General features: G+C 41.5%; 1 pseudogene; it reads left to right on the top strand.

Moving 5' to 3' along the window:
• LOC138431440 (testis-specific Y-encoded protein 1-like) overlaps nt 1–10103 on the top strand; it is an 82382-nt pseudogene extending 72279 nt beyond the window's left edge.
• Nucleotides 10104–17581: the final 7478 nt, after the last annotated feature.

Raw genomic sequence — 17581 nt, 5'->3', positions numbered from 1 at the left:
CTTTAGAGTGAAAGTTCAGTAGGTGATGCACTCTTGTTTGGGAAGGCAGTTGCAGTAGTTCAGGGATGCAGGAGCCAGAGTGTAATATATTAAATGTGCATGTGTGCTTACAACAGGCATACTTTAGAGACAGGCTCAGGAGTCACAGGCCATATTCTTAAGAACCTGGGCTCAGGAATGATGAGATGTATGCTCTATTGTGCAGTCTCAGTGACAGCAACACACTTGTTCTAAATCTTGTTAATAATCTCAATAGTGGCAGAAAGGGTGATCCAGATTGGAAACTAAGTAGTTCCAGCAAGGGTCCTCTAGATGGTGGTCTCAGTATTGACAAGTGCATTTTCCAGAGTGAAAGCTCAGTATTGATAGCATGTGCGGTTTGAAATCAGAGAAGAAAATGGTAACCCACTCCAGTATTCTTGCTTGAAGAATCCCATGGACCGAGAAGGCTGGTGGACTGCTGTCCAAATGAGAGGGTAACAGGCAGGAAGGCCAGGAGTCTCCAAACAGAGGAAATAGCCTGCAAGTGTCAGACATTTTTATCTCTCTTAAGTGGCAGGAAGAAACAAACTGGCATTTTTTTTTTCCTTTTCTATACAAATTTAAAAGAAAGTTTCTCTTAAAATTCCAACCTAGATGTCCATCAGCAGATGAATGGATAAGAAAGCTGTGGTACATATACACAATGGAGTATTACTCAGCTGTTAAAAAGAATTCATTTGAATCAGTTCTGTTGAGATGGATGAAACTGGAGCCGATTATACAGAGTGAAGTAAGCCAGAAAGAAAAACACCAATACAGTATACTAACACATATATATGGAATTTAGGAAGATGGCAATGACGACCCTGTATGCAAGACAGGGAAAGAGACACAGATGTGTATAATGGACTTTTGGACTCAGAGGGAGAGGGAGAGGGTGGGATGATTTGGGAGAATGACATTCTAACATGTATACTATCATGTGAATTGAATCGCCAGTCTATGTCTGACGCAGGATGCAGCATGCTTGGGGCTGGTGCATGGGGATGACCCAGAAAGATGTTATGGGGAGGGAGGTGGGAGGGGGGGTTCATGTTTGAGAATGCATGTAAGAATTAAAGATTTTAAAATTTAAAAAATAAAAAAAAGGGAAAAAAAAGAATTTAGTTTTTTAATTGAAGTAACATTGGTTTATAACTTTATGTAAGTTTCATGTGTGCAACATTATAGTTCAGTTTCTGTATATATGATTGCATGCTTACTGCCAAAAAGTATAGTTTCCATTTCTCACCATGCTACTAATCCCCTGTAACCATTTCATTCTCCCCCGACCCTGTCTTTCCCAGTGGTAACCACCAATCTGTTCTCTGTATCTATGTGTTTGTTTTTGTTTTGTTTATTTTGTTTTTTTTTAATATTAAATATATGAGAACAATCAAAAAAAAATTCCTTGTTGCCATAATGACATCTGGTTTCACCTGAAGTTACTATTCTCAAACCTAGAGATAATCAATGCCTTTTTCTTATGGAAATGTTTATCTTAAGCTATACTAATGTACTATGCATTTACCCCAAACTCTGTCTTCAAGTCAGTTCCGCCTTTTGGCTCAGAACCTACTTGACAAACCAGTATGTTATACTCAGGTATTGTTCCTCTAATCCATGTAAATGAAACTCTTTGCATGGTGATCTGCCCTTCTTCAAGATTCAAGTTAATTATTTTATGGCCCAGAATGAACCATTTGGTGTCAAGATTATCCAAAAATGCATCTTATGGGTGAGGGGCCTGGTGCCATTCTGAGTTTTGAGACATACCTTTCTTTCATTAATAGACTGCTTGACTATATAACATCCAGCTGAAGACTAGACTAGATCCCATCATTTCTGCCCCCTTCTGATGCCTATTTCAGAAGCTTTCTCTATCTCCTTTATACTTTAATAAAATTTTATTACACAAAATTTCTGAGTAATCAAGCCTGTCTCTCCCCAGATTGAATTCTTCTCCTCCGGGGGCCAAGAATCCTAGCATCGTCATTCAACAACATTTCACATAGGTTTGCACGGAGTCGGACAAGACTGAAGTGACTTAGTATGCATGGATGCATGCATTGGAAAGTGGCAACCCACTCCAGTATTCTTGCCTGGAGAATCCCAGGAATAGGGGAGCCTAGTGGGTTGCTGTCTATATGGTCACAGAGAGTTGAACACAACTGAAGTGATTTAGCAACAGCTACGGCAGTGGTATGAAATCAGGGGTCAATAGTTGTGAAAAGCTTTTTGCATTTTCAGTCATTATGGTATGCCAGATCCAGAGCGCAGGCACACTTGGCTGTGATACTCATGCTCTAGAGTTGTAATGTATACTCCAGAATGCAAGCTAATGACCACATGTTCTAATTCAATTCTCAGTAAAAGCAGAATGCAAACTCATGATTCAAGCTCAGTAGTTGCTGCATGCATAATCAGGAGTAGTGGTTCAGGCACTCATGAGTGCCAGACCATGAGTTGCAGCATAAGTGCCACAGAGTGGGGCACAACAATGGTAAGATGCATACTTCAGAATGCAAATTATGTAGTTACTAGATGCATACTACAGAGGGTGAGCTCAGTAGCTTCACTGCCTGCATGCTTTACACTGTGAGCTCAAGAGTACTTGATTGTGTTATATTGACAGTATGCCTACTTTAGAGCACTTGCTTAGTAGCGGCAGAATGCATACCTTATAACATAAACTCGGTAGACTAATCCTAAGATGGTAGTGGAATATTACAAGAAGTTCAATTTTCCCCCAGTAAATACCTCAAAAGATTGTCAGCATGTGCAGTAACTGTCACAAAACAAGTTCTATATGCTGGCAGAGGACACTAGATACCCATAAAGGCAAATCAATTTGCTCATAATGATGTAGGAGAAGAGATAAACAAGAAAAGAGAGACAAAGCATTTAGGGATAGACCCTGGTTCTAGACCCAGACACACAACAATGGACTGGTTCTGAATTGTAACACTGCTTATTTAAATTAGATGCAGAGCACATCATATGAAATGCCAGACTGGATGAAGCACAAGCTGGAATCTAAATTACTCAGAGAAATATCAATAACTTCAGATATGCAGATGACAAAACTCATATGACAAAAAGTGATGAGGAACTAAACAGCCTCTTGATGAAAGTAAAACAGCAGAGTGAAAAAGCTGGCTTAAAACTCAGCATTCAAAAAGGAAGATCACAGCATCTGGTCCCATCATTTCATGGCAAGTACATGGGGAAAAAACGGAAATGGTGAGAGACACTATTTTCTTGGCTCCAAAATCACTGTAGATGGTGGCTGCAGCATGAAATTAAAAGACATTTGCTTCTTGGAAGAAACGTTATTACCAACCTAGACAACATATTTAAAAACAGAAACATTACTTTGCCAATAAAATTCTTTCTAGTCCAAGCTATAAATTTTCCAGTAGTCATCTATTGATGTGATAGTTGGACTATACAGAAATCTGAGCCCAGAGAAGTTTATGCTTTTGAAGTGTGGTGTTGGAGAAGACTCTTGAGAATCCCTTGGACAGCAAGGAGATAAAATCAGTCAGTCCTAAAGAAATTCAGCCCTGAATATTTATTGGAAGGATTGATGCAAAAGCTGAAGCTACCTGATACTTTGGCTACCTGATGCAAAGACGTGAGTCCTGCAAAAGATCCCAGTGCTGGGAAAGATTGAAGGCAGGAGGAGAAGCAGATGAGAGAGGATGAAATTGACTCAATCATGGACTTAAGGGAGATTAGTTTGAGCAAGCTGTGAAAGTTGATGATGGACAGAGGAGCTTGGTGTTCAACAGTCCTTGGGGTTACAAATAGAAGGACATGACTGAGCAACTGAACTGAATTTGTGCTGGGGATAGAGAGTCAATTCCTAGGCAGATTGATAAGATGCCTAGGCTCCACAAAGAGGAGAAAGGTGTCTGTGTTCTTGAGGAGGAGATAGGGTTCTGAAATTCTCAAGGAGGAGAAAAGGGAAAACAAGTTTTCCTATATATACACACACACATTTTAAAATACATTTTCTATATATTTTTTCTATATATATTATTTATGTATTTCTATATATTACTTTATATATATATATAGGCTTAATCACATTTTTTTTTCTTCTTTAAGCCTGGAACTGATGAATACACAACAAACAACTCAGTTTAAACTGTGTAATTGGGATTACATAACAACAAAGCATGATGCTTGAGGTTGGTTTCTCCTTCCTGAAAACCTGACTAATCTTAATATTTTAGAAGGTATTTTATGGGTGTGGGTCTGATAGTATCTTTCCATTGTTAAATTCTAATCCTGTTATCCTAAAATGTACATAGTGGGAGTAGGCCTCGGACACTTCAAAAATTTGAGACATTCTTTTGATTTATTATAATAACTAGATTAAAATGTATGTAACTCCCTTAGTAACACTAGCAAGGGGGGCATTCTCTGTCCCCCTTCCGATGTCCATGTCAGAAGCTTTCTCTGTCCCTCTTGAGTGATCAAGCCTGGTCCCTAATCCTGAAGTTAAATCTTCCTTGAGATTGCAAATCCAGCACCATTCATCTTAAGCTATTAGAGAAGGAGAAGTTTCCATACCACAGGAAACCCTCTCAGAGGTTGATTCAGTGGGCCACTTTGGAATCTCAGAGGGTAGTATATCCACCCCCCCCCAACCCCCTCCCCCCGCCACACACACACACACAATTCAAGCTCTCAGAATTTAAGCCCGAAAGGCAGTTACCAGTGGAGAATTTTCTCACAGTCTCGTGTTCAACCACAAGGTGTGGGGGCTATGTACAGAGGAGCCCTCTGCATCTTCACTTCTGAGAATAAAGATGGGGCTTTAATGCCCTAAGAACAGTCTGAGAGGACTAATGTAATGTAGCAGCCTGAACCACAGAATGCCAGAGAGACAAAAATTAAAAAAAAAAAAAAAGGAAGTTTCCCATTGGAACGCTCTAAGACCACACTGCGACCCCTGACCTGCTCACAGAACAGACTGTGCCCTAGTATTGACCAAAGGAGAGCAAGCCAGCTTCCATTATGGCCCTCGCAGGAGGCAAAAATTCAGAATGTTGACAACCAGAGGGAGAAGGCCATGACCTTTTAGGCCCAGGGGACTGCATCTCTTGCCAAGCTGTGAGCAGACTCTATCCATGAGTAGCAGCTATTCATGGCTTCCTGGGATCTGGGACAGTGTATAGCTGCCAAGAGTGTCATAACTTGAAAGCAGCTCCTCTGAGGAGATGCACAGCTCACCATGGACTATTGTGGAATATCTGAGAAACTGACCAGATTGAACCTGAGTAGTGCATGAAAAAGATGGCGCACCAAGGACTGTGACATCACAGCTATCCTGAGAGCCTGAGTGGCTCTCTGAAACAGTGTACACTGGAACATGCTGAAACCTTATCGGCTTGGACCTGGGAAGTGCATGAGACAAAGAGCCCACATGGGACTACACTCTGGCAGAACACTACACCACTTGGGCATGGGAAGAGCAGGAGATATATGGCTTAACTGGGACTGGGCCTTCATAGAACACCCAGGAATCTGAGCAGCTTGGACCTGGGAAGTGCAGGAGACACACAGCCAACCTGGGAATGCATGCCTAGCACAGGATGGACCCTGAGTAGCTTGGGCCTGGGAAGTGCATGAGATACATGGCCCACCTGTGACTATGCCCTCACGGAGCGCCCAGGAGATTCAGTGGTTGGATCTGAGAAGTGCACATGACCTTGGACTTTGGCAGACCCTGTGCTGTCCATTCACTACAAGGACTCCCCACAAATCTGAGCGGTATTTGGTTGCAGTGTTCCTGCCTCTCCACAGCACAACAGAGCAAGTGACCCTGAATAAATGTCCACTGTCACCTCTTCCTATCAGGACTTAGATTAAATACTGAAGAGACTTGCAAGCTGAGGAAGCTAGCCTAAGCAAAGACAAGATGGGAGAACGACCCCAGAAGTGGCAGATGCAATGGATTAAAATCAAGCAGTAAAATTTCATTCAAGGATAATTGCAGACCTTGAGAAAAAGTGCAAGCTAGAACAAGGGATTACCTGACACTGAACTGACCTCACAATACCTTTTCTAATTTTTGTGTTCATTTAGGTTTTGATTTATTTAATACTGTACTTTTGAGAGTCCAAATCCTAGTCTAGGTTTTTAATTTTTGCTTTAATTTTGTAGCTTTAAGAGTCTATTTTTTTAATATCCATTTTCACTCAAGGATTTGACCACAGGCTTGATTGCTCTCTTTCTTTTTGACTGTCTTTTCTCATCCTGATCACCTCTATCTACCTCTTCCCTCTTCTTTTCTATATATAATGCTGTGAATCTCTTTGACTGTTCATGATGTGGAGTTATTTTACCCCTAACACGGGGTTTTGTCTTCTGGGCAATGTTGAAAGTATAGTCTTTATGTTACTGAAAAAGGAGTACCAAAAACCAGAGCAAGATAGTTCAGCTCCAGAACTTTGGATCATCATAAAACACCTGACCCTAGGGAATAGTGATAGAAAATATGCTTTCTAAAAGGATACTGAAAGCAAGCTCCACCCAGGAGAAACAAGCTACAGTGTAAGACCACCCATGCTAATCTTTCAGCAAAACAGGAAGACACTCAAAAAAAGTGAAAGACAGACTTCTTAATTCAGGCATTCATTTGTGTCTGACTCGTTGCAACCCCATGGACTCCAGCAGAGCAGGCCTCTCTCTGCATCACCAACTCCCAGAGTTTACTCAACTCATGTCCCCTGAGTCAGTGACGCCACCCAACTATCTCATCCCCTATCATGGCCTTCTCCTCTGGACCTCAATCTTTCCAGCATCGGACTCTTTTCAAATGAGCCAGCTCTTCACATCAGGTGGCTACATACTGGAGTTTCAACTTCAGCATCAGTTCTTCCAATGAATATTCAGGATGGATCTCATTTAGGATGGACGTGTTGTATCTCCTTGCAGCCAAAATGTCACTCAAGAGACTTCTCCAACACTACAGTTCAATAGAATCAATCCTTTGGTGCTGAGCTTTCTTTATAGTCCAACTCTCACATCCATACATGATTACTAGAAAAACCATAGCTTCTACTAGACAGACCTTTGTTGGCAAAGTAATGTCTGTTTTTTAACTTGACTTTCCTTCCAAGGAGTACGTGTCTTTTAATTTCATGGCTGCAATCATCATTAGCAGTAATTTTGGAGCTCCCCAAAATATATTCAATCACTATTTCCCCATCTAATTGCCATAAAGTGATGGGATTGGATGCCATGATTTTAGTTTTCTGAATGTTGAATTTTAAGCCAACTTTTTCACTCTCCTCTTTCACTTTCATCAAGTGGCTTTTCACTTCTTCTTCACTTTCTGCCATAAGGGTGGTGTCATCTGCATATCTGAGGTTATTTCTCCTGGCAAACTTGATTCTAGCTTTTGCTTCATCCAGTCCAGCATTTCTCATGATGTACTCTGCATAGAAGTTAAATAAGCAAGGTGACAATATACAGCTTTGACACACTTGTTTCCTAATTGGAACCAGTTATTCCATTTCCAGTTCTAACTGTTGCTTCCTGACCTGCACGTAAGTTTCTTAAGAGGAAGGTCAGGTGGTCTGGTATTCCCATCTCTTTCTGAATTTCCCATGGCTTATTGTAACCCACACAGTCAAAGTCTTTGGCATAGTCAATAAAGCAGAAGTAGATCTTTTTCTGGAACTCTCTTGCTTTATTGATGATCCAGAGGATGTTGGCCATTTGATCTCTTGTTCCTCTGACATTTGGAAAACCAGCTTGAACATCTGGAAATTCACTGTTCATGTATTGCTGAAGCACGTCTTGCAGAATTTTGAGCATTACTTTACTAGCACATGAGATAAGTGCAGTTGTGCAGTAGTTTGAGCATTCTATGACACTGCCTTTCTTTGGGATTGTACCGGGAGCCAGCAAGTGAGATCCCACCCATGACAAGATTATGTGGAAGAGACCTGACAGGAAAGATGGATCAGGACTCGAGTGACCCCCTAGACCTGCTCGAGCATCTAAGCTAACACCAGAACCTGTCTGTCCTACTATCCTGATATTAACGGGGGGCTATCCACTATTACCTTTCTCTAAAGAAAATCAACTTAGGGCTCTAGTTAATAAGTCTCCTGAGAAGGAAAGGAGTGTCTCAACTCAAACCTCTTTGCTGGCAGTCTAGCCTGCATGGCAGGTTTGTCCACTCTTGTGAGCTAGCACACATGATTGTTTATGACTTTTCAACCATAAAAAGCACAAAGAGTTTAGAACATTCTGAAAGTCCTAGTTAACACAGGGGTTTTCTAAGGATAAAAAATTAGAGTGGTGAAGGGTTTTATTGTTGAGTTAATGATTGCTGCCAGGCATGCATATCCTTTATCTTTTAGGCATCTGAAAGTACATTAATCAAGGTAGTTGGCATGTAGAAAAAGAAATATAGTAGCCTTGATATTAGCAATATTAGTCTTTTGAGTTAATGAAATTTTACTTTGTTATAAAGCACTGTACCCTTGTTATGTAAAAATTTAAATTTATCATTTTCTTAGGACATAGCAGCAGAGACAACAATGACACCCCACTCTAGTACTCTTGCCTAGATAATCCCATGGACGGAGGAGACTGGTGGGCTGCAGTCCATGGGGTCACTAAGAGTTGGATACGACTGAGCGACTTCCCTTTTACTTTTCACTTTTATGCATCGGAGAAGGAAATAGCAACCCACTCCAGTGTTCTTGCCTAGAGAATCCCAGCGACAGTGGAGCCTGGTGGGCTGCCGTCTATGGAGTCTCACAGAGCTGGACACAACTGAAGTGACTTAGCAGTAGCAGGACAAAGGAGATTTCAGAAAAATCATTTTAAGGGAAAACAAGTTTTCTGGTTAACTACCTTTATCAATATGGGATCATAAAATGTTAACAGGACTCCTGGCCCAGAAGATGATGTAAATCACCTAAGACCTGTGTATACAGATAGGTATGCAGAAGGAAAGCCTGGTGTCGATAAGGGTCAAGGACTTGTGAGCCTGCTTGATTCTGCATCTTCCATTATTATCTATGTAAAACTTAAGGTATAAAACTTCTCTGTGAAAATAAATTTTGGGCCTTGCTCACTGAAGCTTGGTCTCCCCATTCTTTTCTTCCTTCTCTCTCTCCTTTTCTCTCCTTTTCAGGTTGACCCCCTGGAATACAGAGGCCCTCTGAGCTCACTTTCCTGCCAGGGCTTGAGAAGGTGCTCTGTGCCTTCGCCACATAAAGGGGGGCCTGTGGCCTTTGTGAACAGAGCAATTCCCTTGCAGGTGCACTATTGGCTTTCTGTATAAACCGTTCACTATTGGCTTTCTGTATAAACCAAGGAATATCAACATATTTTCTTTTTTCTCACTCTCCTTTCCCTGATGCCAGCACCGCTCATCCTGAGGGTATCCCTGGATCCTGCTAAGGCTGGACCCCGATAAGTGGCACCTGGAACAGGCACCTGAAAGTCAGCTACCCCATTGTTCAGTTTTTGAGATGGCTAGGACCCCACTCAGGGTGTTGCGGACCCCCCTGCATAAGATAGGTAGGGTGAGTAGGAGTGGATAGTGGTGAATCCTTCTTTGGAAGACAGAAATCTCTGACATGGGTAACAATGAGTCAAAAGAATGACAACTTTTTATATGAGTAATTTTGCAACTGTTAAACAAAAGAGGAATTAAGGTTAAGAAAGCTAATGTTCAGTCCTTTTTTACATTTGCACAAAGGCAATGTCCTTGGTTTCCAGAAGAGGGCACTGTTAACCTAGATACTTGGGAAAAGGTAGGAAAACAGCTAAAAATCTATTACACTCAGCATGGTCCAGAAAAGGTGCCCACTGATGCATTTTCCTTGTGGAATATGATTAGAGATGGTTTAGATCCTGCTCACAAATTTGAAAAGGTACATATTAAAGAGGAAAGTGAAGATGAAGAGGCCATACCTAGCTATCGACAATTAAGGGGTATGTTTGCTGCCGTGAACACCGATAGTCATACTGAGAATAGAGATGAAAAGAAAGACCAGCTTTCCACGCAGAATGAGGAAGATTTAGAGGAAGTAGCAGCTTGATATAATTCTGATGAGGATTGGTCCTTTTTAGCTAAAGATGCTCCTAAGAACTTAAAAGAAACATCCCCAATCAGACCATCCATAAGATTTAAACATCAGACAGTTAAAGAATCCCTGGAACAAGAGAGGAAAAGCATGTGGCACTCTCGTCTCCCCATGCCTCCCCTTTCGTTATGGGATTAAGGGGACTCTGCTAGGAGTTTCCAGGAGAAGGGTTCTCTCTAACGCCGAGGATGAATTTGATCCCCTCCTTGAGGCTTGTTTCCTCATAATGTTTGATGAATGAGATGGAGAGAGGTCCCCTCCTGGGAACCCCTTCCAATGAAACTAATTAAAGAACTCAAACAAGCTTGTGTCTTATATGGGGCTATAGCCCCGTACACTTTAACATTGTTAGACGCTTTAGGGATCAGATGGATGACACCTTATGATTGGAAAACAATTGCTAAGGTTTGTTTATCTGGAGGGAAATATATACTTTGGAGAGCTGAATATGAAGACCTCGCCTGAAAGCAGGCGAGTGCTAACAACAAATATGATCTGCAAAATATTTTAAAATAAATGTTGGCAGGAATTGATAAATTTGGAACACTTAGAGATCAGATGGATCCAGACAAAAGGACTTTAGAACAGGTAACAGCCTGCGCCCTTGGGGCCTTGGCAATCATTGCCCTAAGGAAAAGAATCAACCTCTTCCTTTTCAAACAAACAGAAACCAGAAGAGCCATATGAGGACTTTATATCACGACTTATGGAGAAAATTCAGAGTAATTTCTAATAATGAGGCATCTGAAATATTGATAAAACAATTGGCATTTGAAAATGTTAATTCTACCTGACAGGCCATCCTACGTCCTATTAAAAAAAAAAAAATCTGGGGAATTAGGAGATTATATCAAACAATGTGCAGACGTATGACCAGCAATGATGTAGGGGGTTGCCATAACTGCAGCCACAAAGGGAAAATCGTATCAGGCAGTACAGCCCTTTTTTACAAACATGAAGAACCCATCAAAGAATCATTCCAGTAGTCAAGGACAGAATACTAGTTTTTCCAAAACCTGCTTATCTTGTGGCCACGGGGACACCTTAGCAGTGCTTGTCCCCAAAAGGCAGCTGGTTCTTCTCTGCCAAATCCTGCCTTCCCAGCTGGGACTTCCAATTTCCCTAAGGCTCTTTGGCCTAATTGTCAGAAGGGATATCACTGGGCAAAGGATTGTAGATCAAGCATCGATAAAGACGGAACAATGTTAGTTCCTTACCAGCAGTCAGGAAACGGGTTGAGGGGCCAGCCTCAGGCCCCGACAATGACTGAGGCAAAGACATGGAACCCATTCATACCCTTCATCCCATTGCAAAACTCATCAGAGAAACCCCAGGCAGCGCAGGACTGGACCTCAGTTCCATAAAATCAACACAAGATAGTCCTACTACAAAAATCACTACAGGGTTTAAAGATCCATTACCAACAGGCCAGGTGGGAATTATGTTAGGCAGAAGCTCCTCAGCTATGCAAGGTCTGACAATTACCCATGGAGTGATTGATTCAGAATATACAGGAGAAATTCAGATAATGATTTCACCCCCCAATTAAAACTATAAAAATTCATAAGGGACAAAGGCTAGCTCAACTTTTACTTTTGCCCTACCACACTGCCATAGAACACACTGCTACTCAATATGAAAGGCAGGAAAAAGGATTTGGGTCCAGTGATATGGTTTTCTGGATAACAGAAATTACTCAAAAACGTTCCATAAAAAATATCCTGGTCAGTGGCAAGTCTATTGTGGGGCTATTAGACACAGGAGCAGATGTCTCTTCCACTGCTGGGAAAGACTGGTCTACCTCCTGGCCAACACATACTACTGAAAATGAGTTGGTGGGATTATGGAGAGCCCCCATAGTAGTTAAGAGTGCAAAAATATTAGATTGGCGATTTGAGGATACCTGTGGAACTTTCCAACCCTATGTAGTTCCTTCACTCCCCTTTACCCTATGGGGGAGGGACAGACTATCTCAGATGGGAATGTTAATTTTTAGCCCTGATGATAAAGTGACCTCCCAAATGTTCCATATGGGCTATGATCCATCCAAATGATTAAGTAAACAACAGACAGGAATAATTGAGCCAGTCTGCCCAACTCCTTGACAGCAACATACTGGATTGCGGTATCCCAATTTATAATGGAGGTCATTGTCTTTGTTGCTGACCCCAGTACATGGACATCTCAAGATCCAGTGTGGGTAGAACAATGGCCTCTGCCTAAAGAAAAATTGCTGGCAACTAAAACATTAATCTTTGAATAACTACAATTGGGACATATTGAAACCTCCATAGCCCCTGAAATACTCTATTTTTGCCATTAAGAAAAAAATCTGGTAAATGGCGACTTTCACAAGATCTGAGAGCTATTAATGCCACTATAGAAGACACAGGAGCCTTACAACCTGGGTGCCCTTCTCGAGTAGCCGTTCCAGAGGAATATAGTATAATTGTAATTGATTTACAAGACTGCTTCCTTACCATTCACTTAAGTGCTAAAGATAAAAAGTGATTTGCCTTCAGTCTGCCATCAGAAAATTTCAAAAAGCTTTATTTGAGGTTTCAATGGAAAGTGTTACCACAAGGGATGAAACACAGCTTTACCAAAGGGCGGCTGCGACTGGTGCACGAAACATGGGCAGCTGTGACCAGTGCATGAAGCATGGCCTAGATGAGCTATCCCATGTCCAAGGTCAGGGGCAGAAACCGGGAGGACCCCATGCCTCAAGGGCTGTGGCCAAGAGGAGTTACTCCACATTTGAGGTTGGGGCAGTGGCCAAGAGTGGCAGGCTGTGACAGTGCAGGAACAGCCAAGAGGAGCTACCCAACTCCGAGTCAGGTACTGCAGCTGGGAGGAGCTATCCTGCATCAGAGGTTAGGGGTGGCAGCCAAAAGGAGCCACCCAGCGCCCAAGGCCAGGCGTGGCAGTTGGGAGGAGTCACCCGGGGCGCGAGGCCAGGGGCAGTGGTGGGGAGGAGCAACCCAAGTCCAAAGAGTGGTGGCTGCGCGGGCACAGGAAGTCATAGAGGATCTATCCCATGCTGAAGGTCAAGAAGTGCGGCAGTAAGGAGATACCCATCATCTAAGGTAAGGAGCAGTGGTTGTGCTTTGCTGGAGCAGCCACAAAGAGATACCCCACGCCCAAGGTAAGAGAAACTCAAGTAAGATGTTAGGTGTTGGAAGAGGGCATCAGAGGGCAGATACCCTGCAATATAATCACAGAAAACTGGTCAATGTAAACACACTAGGACCACAGCCTTGTCTAAATCAATGAAACTAAGCCATGCCTGCAGGGCAATCCAAGAAGGGCGAGTCATGGTGGAGAGGTCTGACAGAATGTTATCCACTAGAGAAGGGAATGGCAAACCACTTCATTATTCTTGCCTTGAGAACCCCATGAACAGTATGAAAAGGCAAAATGCTAGGATACTGAAACAGGAACTTCCCAGGTCAGTAGGTGGCCAATATGCTACTGGAGATCAGTGGAGAAATAACTCCAGAAAGAAAGAAGGGATGGAGCCAAGGCATAAACAATACCAGCTGTGGATGTGAATGGTAATAGAAGCAAGGTCCAACGCTGTGAAGAGTAATATTGCATAGGAATCTGGAATGTCAGGTCCATGAATCAAGGAAAATTGGAAGTGGTCAAACAAGAGATGGCAATAGTGAACATTAACATTCTAGGAATCAATGAGTTAAAATGGACTGGAATGGATGAATTTAACTCAGGTGACCATTATATCTATTACTGCGGCCAGGTTTCCCTCATTAGAAATGGAGTAGCCATCATGGTCAACAGGAGTCCAAAATGCAGTACTTTGATGCAGTCTCAAAAATGACAGAATGATCTCTGTTCATCTTCAAGGCAAACCATTCAATATCACAGTTATCCAAGTCTATGCCCTAATCAGTAATGCTAAAGAAGATGAAGTTGAACGGTTCTATGAAGACCTGCAAGAAATTTTAGAACAGACACCCAAAAAAGATGTTCTTTTCATTATAGGGACTGGAATGCAAAAGTCAGAAGTCAAGAAACACCTGGAGTAACAGGCATATTTGGCCTTGGAATACAGAATGAAGCAAGACAAACACTAATAGAGGTTTGCCAAGAAAATGCACCGGTCATAGCAAACACCCTCTTCCAACAACACAAGAGAAGACTCTACACATGGACATCACCAGATGGTCAACACTGAAATCAGAATGATTATATATTTTGCAGCCAAAGATGGAGAAGCTCTATACAGTCAACAAAAACAAGACCAGGACTTGACTGTGGCTCAGATCATGAATTCCTTATTACCAAATTCAGACTTAAATTGAAGAAAGTAGGGAAAATCGCTAGACCATTCAGGTATGACCTAAATCAAATCCCTTATGATTAAACAGTGGAAGTGAGAATTATATTTAAGGGCCTAGATCTGATAGATAGAGCGCCTGATGAACTATGGACAGAGATTTGTGACACTGCACAGGAGGCAGGGATCAAGACCATCCCCATGGAAAAGAAATGCAAAAAAAGCAATATGGCTGTCTGGGGAGGGCTTACAAATAGCTGTGAAAAGAAGAGAAGCAGAAGAAGAAGAAGAAGGAGAAGGGGGAGGAGGAGGAGGAGGAGGAGGAGGAGGAGGAGAAGTAAAGGAAAGATATAAGCATCTGAATGCAGAATTTCAGAGAATACCAGAAAAGATAAGAAAGACTTCTTCAGTGATCAAAGTAAAGAAATAGAGGAAAACAACAGAATGGGAAAGACTTGAGATCTCTTCTAGAAAATTAGAGATGCCAAGGGAACAAGAGAACATTTCATGCAAAGATGGGCTCGATAAAGGACAGAAGAAATACGGACCTAACAGAAGCAGAAGACATTAAGAACAGGTGGCAAGAATACACAGAAGAACTGTACAGAAAAATCTTCATGACCCAAATAATCACAAGGTGTGATCACTAATCTATAGCTAGACATCCTGGAATGTGAAGTCAAGTGGGCCTTATAAAGTGTCACTACGAACAAAGCTAATGGAGGTGATGGAATTCCAGTTGAGCTGTTTCAAATCCTGAAGATGATGTTGTGAAAGTGCTGCACTCAATATGCCAGCAAATTTGGAAAACTCAGCAGTGGCCACAGGACTGGAAAAAGAAAGGCAATGCCAAAGACTGCTCAAACTACCGCACAGTTGGACTCATCTCACATACTAGTAGAGTAAAGCTCAAAATTCTCCAAGCCAGGTTTCAGCAATACATGAACCGTGAACTTCCTGATGTTCAAGCTGGTTTTAGAGAAGGCAGAGGAACCAGAGATCAAATTGCCAACATTCGCTGGATCATGGAAAAAGCTAGAGAGTTCTAGAAAAATATATATATTTCTGCTTTATTGACTATGCCAAACCCTTTGATTGTGTGGATCACAATACATTGGAAAATTCTGAAAGAAATGGGAATACCAGACCACCTAACCTACCCCTTAAGAAACTTATATGCAGGTCAGGAAGCAACAGTTAGCACTGGAAATGGAACAACAGACTGGCTTCAAATAGGAAAAGGAGTACATCAAGGCTGTATATGGTCACCCTGCTTATTTAACTTATATGAAGAGTACATCATGAGAAAAGCTGGACTGGCAGAAACACAAGCTGGAATCAAGATTGCCAGGAGAAATATCAATAACCTCAGATATGCAGATGAACCAACAATTAAGGCAGAAAGTGAAGAGGAAATTAAAAGCCTCTTGGTGAACTTTAAAGTGGAGAGTGAAAGATTTGGCTTAAAGCTCAACATTCAGAAAATGAAGAGCATGGCATCTGGTCCCATCACTTCATGGGCAATAGATGGGGAAACAGTGGAAACAATGTCAAACTTTATTTTGGGGGGCTCCAAAATCACTGCATATGGTGATTGCAGCCATGAAATTAAAACATGCTTACTCTTTCGAATAAAATTTATGACCAACCTAGATAGCATATTCAAAAGCAGAGACATCACTTAGCCGACTAAGGTCTGTCTAGTCAAGGCTATGGTTTTTCCTGTGGTCATGTATGGATGTGAGAGTTGGACTGTGAAGATGGCTGAGCTCCAAAGAATTGATGCTTTTGATCTGTGTTTCAACTGTTTCTGTACATACCAATTCACACACACTCATAAATTTATCACCATTTTGTGTTTTAGGGCTATCATATGATAAAATGGGTCCCCACATCCTACCCAGGTCAAACACACAACATCCAGACTGATCAACATCCAGTCTTTCAGCTATGTGACACATTTCAAGTGCTTTTTATCACCCATTCTTGGAAGATACATGCAATAATTTATCAAAGTCCGGTGTGAAGTTTTTAAGTGTTTCTGCATCCTCATAGCTTAGGCATGGTTAATAGATTATAATCATCACTATTTCTATTTTATAACATGATTCGAGTACATCTTGATTCACTTTAAGTGGAACACACTCAGTAATTACCACCATCCTGTAAATCAGAGGTAAACCATTCTTGTAATGCTACTTTGTCTACTATGGGTCAAACATACCAAGTAGTTTTTCACCATTCAGTGTTTCAGTGCTGTGACAACATCCACTGCTTCTTCGTGTACTACAGGTCATCACACCAAATGTTTTGTAACTACTAGCTGGCACTCTAGAGAACATATCTCTCCACTACTGAGACTGAGATGTAGAGCATGCATGTCACCACTACTAAGACCCCATTCTAAGCACACATGCCACTTCTGCAGTGGCTAAACTCTAGAGGAAATGCAACAACACTATTGATCCTGTATTTTAGAACACACATCTTACCATTACTGAACCAGTGTTCAACAGTGGGCTTAGCACAACTACTGAGCTTGCATTCTGGAAGTATCACCCTACCTCCACTGAGTCAAAATTATATGGCACAAGTGATCCAGCTTATGAGTTTATACTATGGAATACACTACTATCCAAACTCTAGTGTACACATGACAAAATACTGATCCCCACATCAAGGAGCAATGCCAAAAATTATTTAAAGTACTGCATAATTTTGCTCATTTCACATACTAAGCAAGATAATGCTCAAAATTCTTTGAGTTAAGCTTCAAAGTATGTGAACTAAGAACTTTCAAATATATATGCTGGATTTAGAAAAGGCAGAGGAGTGAGATCTTATACTGCCAATATCCATTGCATCCACGAAAAAGTAGGAAGTCAATAGATACCTGGAGTAACAGGCAAGTTTTACCTTGGAGTAAAACATGAAGCAGGGCAAAGGCTAACAGATTTTGCTAAAAGAACTCACCATTCATAACAAAAACTCTCTTCCAACAACACAATAGATGACTCTAGAGATGGTCAAAGCTGAAATTAGATTGATTATGTTCTTTGCAGCCAAAGATGGGGGACCTCTATACAGTCATACAGTGACATGGCTCAGATCATGAATTCCTTAAAGCAAAGTTCAG

Source organism: Ovis canadensis, chromosome Y (genome assembly GCF_042477335.2).
Source record: "Ovis canadensis isolate MfBH-ARS-UI-01 breed Bighorn chromosome Y, ARS-UI_OviCan_v2, whole genome shotgun sequence".
In the NCBI taxonomy this organism is placed as follows: domain Eukaryota; kingdom Metazoa; phylum Chordata; class Mammalia; order Artiodactyla; family Bovidae; genus Ovis; species Ovis canadensis.
This window is presented reverse-complemented; position numbering and strand designations above follow the sequence as displayed.